Source organism: Ranitomeya variabilis, chromosome 4, assembly GCF_051348905.1.
Source record: "Ranitomeya variabilis isolate aRanVar5 chromosome 4, aRanVar5.hap1, whole genome shotgun sequence".
NCBI lineage: Eukaryota > Metazoa > Chordata > Amphibia > Anura > Dendrobatidae > Ranitomeya > Ranitomeya variabilis.
Window position 1 is genome coordinate 618,454,294 of NC_135235.1, and position 9,436 is coordinate 618,463,729.

Genomic DNA, 9,436 nt, shown 5'->3' on the forward strand with positions numbered 1-9,436 from the left:
TGGACAAGACTCAGGCCTATCAGCCTGAAATCTCTGCAACACACGTCGCAGATCCGGAGAAATAGCTGACAAGATAACTCCATCTTTAAGAATACCAACAGGATCAGCGACTCCAGGAGCATCAGGCACAAAGCTCCTAGAAAGAGCATCGGCCTTCACATTCTTTGAACCTGGTAAATACGAGACAACAAAATCAAAGCGGGAGAAAAACAATGACCAGCGGGCCTGTCTCGGATTAAGGCGTTTAGCAGACTCGAGATACATCAGATTTTTGTGATCAGTCAAGACCACCACACGATGCTTAGCACCCTCGAGCCAATGACGCCACTCCTCAAATGCCCATTTCATGGCCAACAACTCCCGATTGCCCACATCATAATTTCGCTCGGCAGGCGAAAACTTCCTAGAGAAAAAGGCACAAGGTTTCATAACAGAGCAACCAGGGCCTCTCTGCGACAAAACGGCCCCTGCCCCAATCTCCGAAGCATCCACCTCAACCTGAAAGGGAAGCGAGACGTCAGGCTGGCACAAAACAGGCGCCGAAGTAAACCGGCGTTTCAACTCCTGGAAAGCCTCCACGGCAGCAGGAGCCCAGTTAGCTACATCGGAGCCCTTCTTGGTCATATCCGTCAAAGGTTTCACAATGCTAGAAAAATTAGCGATAAAACGACGGTAGAAGTTAGCGAAGCCCAAGAACTTCTGAAGACTCTTAACTGACGAGGGCTGAGTCCAATCAAGAATAGCTCGGACCTTGACTGGGTCCATCTCCACAGCAGAAGGGGAAAAAATGAACCCCAAAAAGGGAACCTTCTGCACACCAAAGAGACACTTTGAGCCCTTGACAAACAAAGAATTTTCACGCAAAATTTTAAAGACCAACCTGACCTGCTCCACATGCGAATCCCAATTGTCAGAAAAAACCAAAATATCATCCAGATAAACAATCAAAAATTTATCCAGATACTTCCGGAAAATGTCATGCATAAAGGACTGAAAAACTGAAGGCGCATTGGAGAGCCCAAAAGGCATCACCAAGTACTCAAAATGACCTTCGGGCGTATTGAATGCGGTTTTCCATTCATCACCTTGCTTAATGCGCACAAGGTTGTACGCACCACGAAGGTCTATCTTGGTGAACCACTTGGCACCCTTAATCCGGGCAAACAAGTCAGACAACAGCGGTAAAGGATACTGAAATTTGACAGTGATCTTATTTAAAAGTCGATAATCAATACAAGGTCTCAAAGATCCGTCCTTTTTTGCCACAAAAAAGAATCCCGCACCAAGAGGGGAAGAAGACGGACGAATATGTCCTTTCTCCAGAGACTCCTTGATATATGAACGCATAGCGGTATGTTCAGGTACCGACAGATTAAACAGTCTTCCCTTAGGAAATTTACTGCCTGGGATCAAATCTATAGCACAGTCACAGTCCCTATGAGGAGGCAGTGCACTGGACTCAGACTCACTGAAGACATCCTGATAATCAGACAAATACTCCGGAACTTCCGAAGGCGTAGAAGAAGCAATAGACACAGGCAGGGAATCCCCATGAATACCACGACAGCCCCAACTTGAGACTGACATAGCCTTCCAGTCCAGGACTGGATTATGGGTCTGTAACCATGGCAGCCCTAAAACAACCAAATCATGCATTTTATGTAAAAGCAGGAAACGTATCACCTCGCGGTGTTCAGGAGTCATGCACATGGTAACCTGTGTCCAATACTGCGGTTTATTTGCTGCCAATGGTGTAGCATCAATACCCCTAAGAGGAATAGGATTTTCTAATGGTTCAAGAGTAAAACCACAGCGCTTAGCAAATGAGAGATCCATGAGACTCAGGGCAGCACCTGAATCTACAAACGCCATGACAGGATAAGATGACAGTGAGCAAATCAAAGTTACAGACAGAATAAATTTAGGTTGCAAATTACCAACGGTGACAGGACTAACAACCTTAGCTATACGTTTAGAGCATGCTGAGATAACATGTGTAGAATCACCACAGTAGTAGCACAAGCCATTCCGGCGTCTATGAATTTTCCGCTCATTTCTAGTCAGGATTCTATCACATTGCATTAAATCAGGTGTCTGTTCAGACAACACCATGAGGGAATTTGCGGTTTTTCTATCACATTGCACCGAATTAGGTGTCTGTTCAGACAACACCACTGTTGTGAATTTGCTTTTTGCTCTCTCTAGTGGTTGCTGGTTTTTTGACTCTGGTTTTTCTGTCATTCCTTTTATCCGCACCTGGGTCGTTAGTTAGGGGTGTTGCTATATAAGCTCCCTGGACCTTCAGTTCAAGGCCTGGCAAACTGTTATGACCCCAATGGCGAGGGTCTCAGAGGAACGTGGAAGTCTGCAGAATACAAAAATCCAGCTCATAGGGCAGTGGTAACTGGGTTGACCATATATCTACTCCTAACGCCAACACTAGAAGTAGCCGGGGATCATTCCTACGTTGATTCTAGATGACACGCGCCAGCCGGAGAATCTAGCTACCCCTAGTAGAGGAAAACAAAGACCTTTCTTGCCTCCAGAGAAGGGGACTGTTATGACCCCAATGGCGAGGGTCTCAGAGGAACGTGGAAGTCTGCAGAATACAAAAATCCAGCTCATAGGGCAGTGGTAACTGGGTTGACCATATATCTACTCCTAACGCCAACACTAGAAGTAGCCGGGGATCATTCCTACGTTGATTCTAGATGACACGCGCCAGCTGGAGAATCTAGCTACCCCTAGTAGAGGAAAACAAAGACCTTTCTTGCCTCCAGAGAAGGGGACCCCAAAGCTGGATAGAAGCCCCCCACAAATAATGACGGTGAGGTAAGAGGAAATGACAAACACAGAAATGAACCAGGTTTAGCACAGAGAGGCCCGCTTACTGATAGCAGAATAAAGAAAGGTAACTTATATGGTCAACAAAAACCCTATTAAAATCCACACTGGAAATTCAAGAACCCCCGAACCGTCTAACGGTCCGGGGGGAGAACACCAGCCCCCCTAGAGCTTCCAGCAAAGGTCAGGATATAGATTTGGAACAAGCTGGACAAAAATACAAAACCAAAACAAATAGCAAAAAGCAAAAGGCAGACTTAGCTGATATAACTGGAACCAGGATCAGTAGACAAGAGCACAGCAGACTAGCTCTGATAACTACGTTGCCAGGCATTGAACTGAAGGTCCAGGGAGCTTATATAGCAACACCCCTAACTAACGACCCAGGTGCGGATAAAAGGAATGACAGAAAAACCAGAGTCAAAAAACCAGCAACCACTAGAGGGAGCAAAAAGCAAATTCACAACAGGTTCCCCCCCACATATGGGGTATCAGCATACTCAGGACAAATTAGACAACAACTTTTTGGGTCCAATTTATCCTGATACCCTTGTGAAAATACAAAACTGGGGGCTAAAAAAATCATTTTTGTGAAAAAAAAAAAGAATTTTTATTTTCACAGCTCTGCGTTATAAACTGTAGTGAAACACTTGGGGGTTCAAAGTTCTCACAACACATCTAGATAAGTTCCTTGGGGGGTCTAGTTTCCAATATGGGGTCACTTGTGGGGGGTTTGTACTGTTTGGGTACATCAGGGGCTCTGCAAATGCAACGTGACGCCTGCAGACCAATCCATTTAAGTCTGCATTCCAAATGGCGCTCCTTCCCTTCCGAGCTCTGTCATGCGCCCAAACAGTGGTTCCCCCCCACATATCGGGTATCAGCATACTCAGGACAAATTGGACAACAAATTTTGGGGTCCAATTTATCCTGTTACCCTTGTGAAAATACAAAACTGGGGGCTAAAAAATCATTTTTGTGAAAAAAAAAAGAATTTATTTTCACGGCTCTGCGTTATAAACTGTAGTGAAACACTTGGGGGTTCAAAGTTCTCACAACACATCTAGATAAGTTCCTTGGGGGGTCTAGTTTCCAATATGGGGTCACTTGTGGGGGGTTTGTACTGTTTGGGTACATCAGGGGCTCTGCAAATGCAACGTGACGCCTGCAGACCAATCCATTTAAGTCTGCATTCCAAATGGCGCTCCTTCCCTTCCGAGCTCTGTCATGCGCCCAAACAGTGGTTCCCCCCCCACATATCGGGTATCAGCATACTCAGGACAAATTGGACAACAAATTTTGGGGTCCAATTTATCCTGTTACCCTTGTGAAAATACAAAACTGGGGGCTAAAAAATCATTTTTGTGAAAAAAAAAAAGAATTTATTTTCACGGCTCTGCGTTATAAACTGTAGTGAAACACTTGGGGGTTCAAAGCTCTCAAAACACATCTAGATAAGTTCCTTATGGGGTCTACTTTCCAAAATGGTGTCACTTGTGGGGGTTTTTAATGTTTAGGCACATCAGGGGCTCTGCAAACGCAACATGGCATCCCATCTTAATTCCAGTCAATTTTGCATTGAAAAGTAAAATAGCGCTCCTTCCCTTCCGAGCTCTGCTATTCGCCCAAACAGTGGTTTACCCCCACATATGGGGTATCGTCGTACTCAGGACAAATTGCACAACAACTGTTGTGCTCTAATTTCTTCTCTTACCCTTGGGGAAATAAAAAAATGGGGGCGAAAAGATCATTTTTGTGAAAAAATATGATTTTTTATTTTTACGGCTCTGCATTATAAACTTCTGTGAAGCACTTGTTGGGTCAAAGTGCTCACCACACATCTCGATAAGTTCCTTAGGGGGTCTACTTTCCAAAATGGTGTCACTTGTGGGGGGTTTCAATGTTTAGGCACATCAGGAGCTCTCCAAACGCAACATGACGTCCCATCTCAATTCCAGTCAATTTTGCATTGAAAAGTCAAATGGCGCTCCTTCCCTTCCGAGCTCTGCTCTGCGCCCAAACAATGGTTTACACCCACATATGGGGTATCAGCATACTCAGGACAAATTGCACAACAATTTTTGGGGTCCAATTTCTTCTCTTACCCTTGGGAAAATAAAAAATTGGGGGCGAAAAGATCATTTTTGTGAAAAAATATGATTTTTTATTTTTACGGCTCTGCATTATAAACTTCTGTGAAGCACTTGTTGGGTCAAAGTGCTCACCACACATCTAGATAAGTTCCTTAGGGGGTCTACTTTCCAAAATGGTGTCACTTGTGGGGGGTTTCAATGTTTAGGCACATCAGGGGCTCTCCAAATGCAACATGGCGTCCCATCTCAATTCCAGTCAATTTTGCATTGAAAAGTCAAATGGCGCTCCTTCCCTTCCGAGCTCTGCCCTGCGCCCAAACAATGGTTTACACCCACATATGGGGTATCAGCGTACTCAGGACAAATTGCACAACAATTTTTGGGGTCCAATTTCTTCTCTTACCCTTGGGAAAATAAAAAATTGGGGGCGAAAATATCATTTTTGTGAAAAAATATGATTTTTTATTTTTACCGCTCTGCATTATAAACTTCTGTGAAGCACTTGTTGGGTCAAAGTGCTCACCACACATCTAGATAAGTTCCTTAGGGGGTCTACTTTCCAAAATGGTGTCACTTGTGGGGGTTTCAATGTTTAGGCACATCAGGGGCTCTCCAAATGCAACATGGCGTCCCATCTCAATTCCAGTCAATTTTGCATTGAAAAGTCAAATGGCACTCCTTTCCTTCCGAGCTCTGCCATGCGCCCAAACAGTGGATTACCCCCACATATGGGGTATCAGCATACTCAGGACAAATTGTACAACAAATTTTGGGGTCTATTTTCTCCTGTTACCCTTGGTAAAATAAAACAAATTGGATCTGAAATAAATTTTGTGTGAAAAAAAGTTAAATGTTCATTTTTATTTAAACATTCCAAAAATTCCTGTGAAACACCTGAAGGGTTAATAAACTTCTTAAAAGTGGTTTTGAGTACCTTGAGGGGTGCAGTTTTTAGAATGGTGTCACACTTGGGTATTTTCTATCATATAGACCCCTCAAAATGACTTCAAATGAGATGTGGTCCCTAAAAAAAAATGGTGTTGTAAAAATGAGAAATTGCTGGTCAACTTTTAACCCTTATAACTCCGTCACAAAAAAAAATTTTGGTTCCAAAATTGTGCTGATGTAAAGTAGACATGTGGGAAATGTTACTTATTAAGTATTTTGCGTGACATATGTCTGTGATTTAAGGGCATAAAAATTAAAAGTTGGAAAATTGCGAAATTTTCAAAATTTTCGCCAAATATTCGTTTTTTTCACAAATAAACGCAACTTATATCGAAGAAATTTTACCACTATCATGAAGTACAATATGTCACGAGAAAACAATGTCAGAATCGCCAAGATCCGTTGAAGCGTTCCAGAGTTATAACCTCATAAAGGGACAGTGGTCAGAATTGTAAAAATTGGCCCGGTCATTAACGTGCAAACCACCCTTGGGGGTGAAGGGGTTAAGGCTTATTTTACAATGAGAAAACCTGGCAGCTTGCTGTGTGAATATTGTGAGGCCTCAGCTTCTTAATTCACTTTTCCACAGATAATAAACATATAAATATAACATCAAGGGTCTATTCACACTGCCCTTGCTTGTGGGGAGGACTAAAGTATATTTCACAAGGACTTAGCCCCCCATACAGTTTATATAGCTGTGATGAGATCGTTCAGCCAGGAGATATCTGAATAAACAGGAGCGCAACCTCTACCGAGTGCTCCTGTGTTCTCTATGAGAAACCCACTGCCAGACTTCTCTGGGGCAACATATCTCTTAGAAAACAAAAGGAGGGTTGACATTAGTCTAATGTGTATGGGGGCCTTTACTGTATATGTCAGGTGGACTCACACTTGTACAGTATAGGTTTTGTACTTGACATACAACTCAGCCTGGCTAGAAGGTCTCCTGACCAGAACTAATTACCTAAATTGAATCTGCAACTGTAACATCCATACTATTCTGGCTGATTTAATGGTGTCCTACAGAGGATGGTGCCTAATCGTGCCATATATTGGCCACTGAAAAATTACAGACCAATGCCAAAATAGAAGTGCCATGCAATGCTTAAAGCCAGGTGTACAAAGGTAGATTTCTGCCTACAGTGTGCGCTGACCAGTGGTATAACAAGGCAAAATATATTTCAGACCCTTTTACATGCAACCGATGCAGACTGTGTCAGTACCATTGTTCAGTCGCCATTTAGTTTGTTTATTGCTGATAGCACATCTCCTATTTAAATAAGCCCTGAAGTCATTCGAACAAGCATTAGGCTGATCAGTGTCCTGCTTGTTCCCACAATGATCAGGAATGAGACTTCTTATGAGCCCACTAAAGTTCCCATGAACGTTGAGGTTCCTCGTCAGCAACTCCAGAGAACACAGCAACAAGACTGGTCACATTTGCAATAGGAAAAGCAAACAGACTTCAGCCATCCAATGGAATGGTTTGCAAAGCAGTAAATATACACTATGTGGAAAAAAAGTATGTGCCCCCTCTTCTTTACACTACAGGAGTTTTTCTTACCTCCCATTCTACATCCATAGACATTAATATGGAGTCAGCCCCTCTGCAGCTCCCACTCTTCTGGGAAGAGTTTCTACAAGATTTTGGAGGTGTCTGTGGGAATTTTTCTCCCTTCATCCAGAAGAGCATTTGTGAGGTTAAACTCTGATATTGGGGAGAGGCCAGAATCACAATGTCAGAGATGTTGGATAGGACTGAGGTTGGAGCTCTGTGCGGCCGGTCGTGTTCTTCCATCAAACTGCCCCAACCATGTCTGTATGGAGCTTGTGCACTGGGCACCGTCATGGGGAACAGAAAAGGGCCTTCCTAAAACTGTTCCCAGAAAGTTTGAAGCTACAATTGTCCACAATGTCTTGTGCTGAAGGAGTAAAATTTCCAGTCACTGGAACTAAGAGGCTGAGGCCGACCCCAGAAAAACAGCCCATAGTATTATCCTCCTCCACTAAAACTTTACAGCAGGCACAATGCAGTAGGGGTGTAAACCAGGGGGGCGATGTTCTCGTGAAGGTCCTTCCTCTTCTCAATAATATAACTCACAGGTGATGGGAAAGATTTCGGAGGAAGAACTGTCATGAACCGACTTGTTACCCCGGTAGCTCATTTTACAGGCCCGTTTTGGTATCAGGGAGCTCTTGACCACTGGCCATTCTGTCATAGTTTGCGACGCGTAATGAAGGCAACACATTATACAACATTTTACATACAAATGGATCAGCCCCCAAAGATCTTTTTTTTATCTAAAACCTCTGTATGTTGTCAGTGAATAAAAACATTATTGTTTACAACATCCAGAAGCTGAAAACTTTTCTTCAGGTCAGGAGTCAGGACAGGTTGTCAGCACCTTTCATTTCAGGGAGTTGTGATAAAATTATGTGTGGGCCTAAATAAAGCAGGAACATATTGGGCTGTCCCTAGCCCTGGTGCCCAAGGGGGCTTAGAGGTCCCTCAAGCACATAGGAGGACACCAATGCTAAATAGACATTGTTTATTTCGACGACATTCATTCGGGACACAATTTTCAACAAGTCGTGGCCCGTGGGACAATACTGTAGAGTAGAATAGACCAACATTCCCCCCAAAATACTATAAATGATCCAATATGACTCCTACCTGGTGTTTCCTGGGGTCTCATGTGGCTCCGTCTGCTCCTGCGCTCACTTGTGCCTGTTAATCCTCAGGAATGGCTCTTCCTTGTTAGTATAGTCAGCAATCAGGAATTTGGGTTAAATATTTACTCTAGAAGAATGATCTGACCCTAATCACCTGTGCGAAGAGATTGGGATCTTGCTGAATGCTTGGGGACAACATATGTCACCTATTTATGTACCTACTGTGCAGCCTGTACACAATACACACAATAAGTTATTATATTACATGACCGAGCACTGGTCACAGTGGTAACAACCTGCAATAAACCAGACCAGACTCTGTACTGGTGTACGAGGCAATCGTGTGCACAGAAAGGATTTCATGTGAATGCTCGCTATATTACAGGTTACATATGCAATTAATCTGCAAAAAACTTCTATTTTTCTCCAGAGCTGCACTCACTATTCTGCTGGTGCAGTCTCTGTGTACATACATTACATTACTTATCTTGTACTGATCCTGAATTACATCCTGTATTATACCCCAGAGCTGCACTCACTATTCTGCTACTGCAATCACTGTGTACTTACATTACATTACTTAACCTGTACTGATCCTGAGTTACATCCTGTATTATACTCCAGAGCTGCACTCACTATTCTGCTGGTGCAGTCACTGTGCACATGCATTACTTATCCTGTACTGATCCTGAGTTACATCCTGCATTATACTCCAGAGCTGCACTCACTATTCTGCTACTGCAATCACTGTGTACTGAATATACAGAAATGAACACTACAATAATCACAAAGCCCAAGTTCGGCGCCTGCAGTCCTATATCACTGTATAATGATCAAACAAAACAAAAATCTACAGTGTCAGCAGCAGCCCACCA

General features: G+C 43.3%; 1 protein-coding gene across 1 annotated transcript in view; it reads right to left on the reverse strand.

The window, feature by feature from the left end:
- The window catches only part of KCNJ16 (potassium inwardly rectifying channel subfamily J member 16), a 63,621-nt gene extending 54,888 nt beyond the window's left edge, over positions 1 to 8,733 (reverse strand). The window contains exon 1 of the mRNA XM_077253445.1: positions 8,563 to 8,733. The gene's annotated coding sequence lies outside the window, so the exon portion shown is untranslated. The remainder of the gene's footprint in view (positions 1 to 8,562) is intronic.
- Between the last annotated feature and the right edge of the window lie 703 nt (positions 8,734 to 9,436).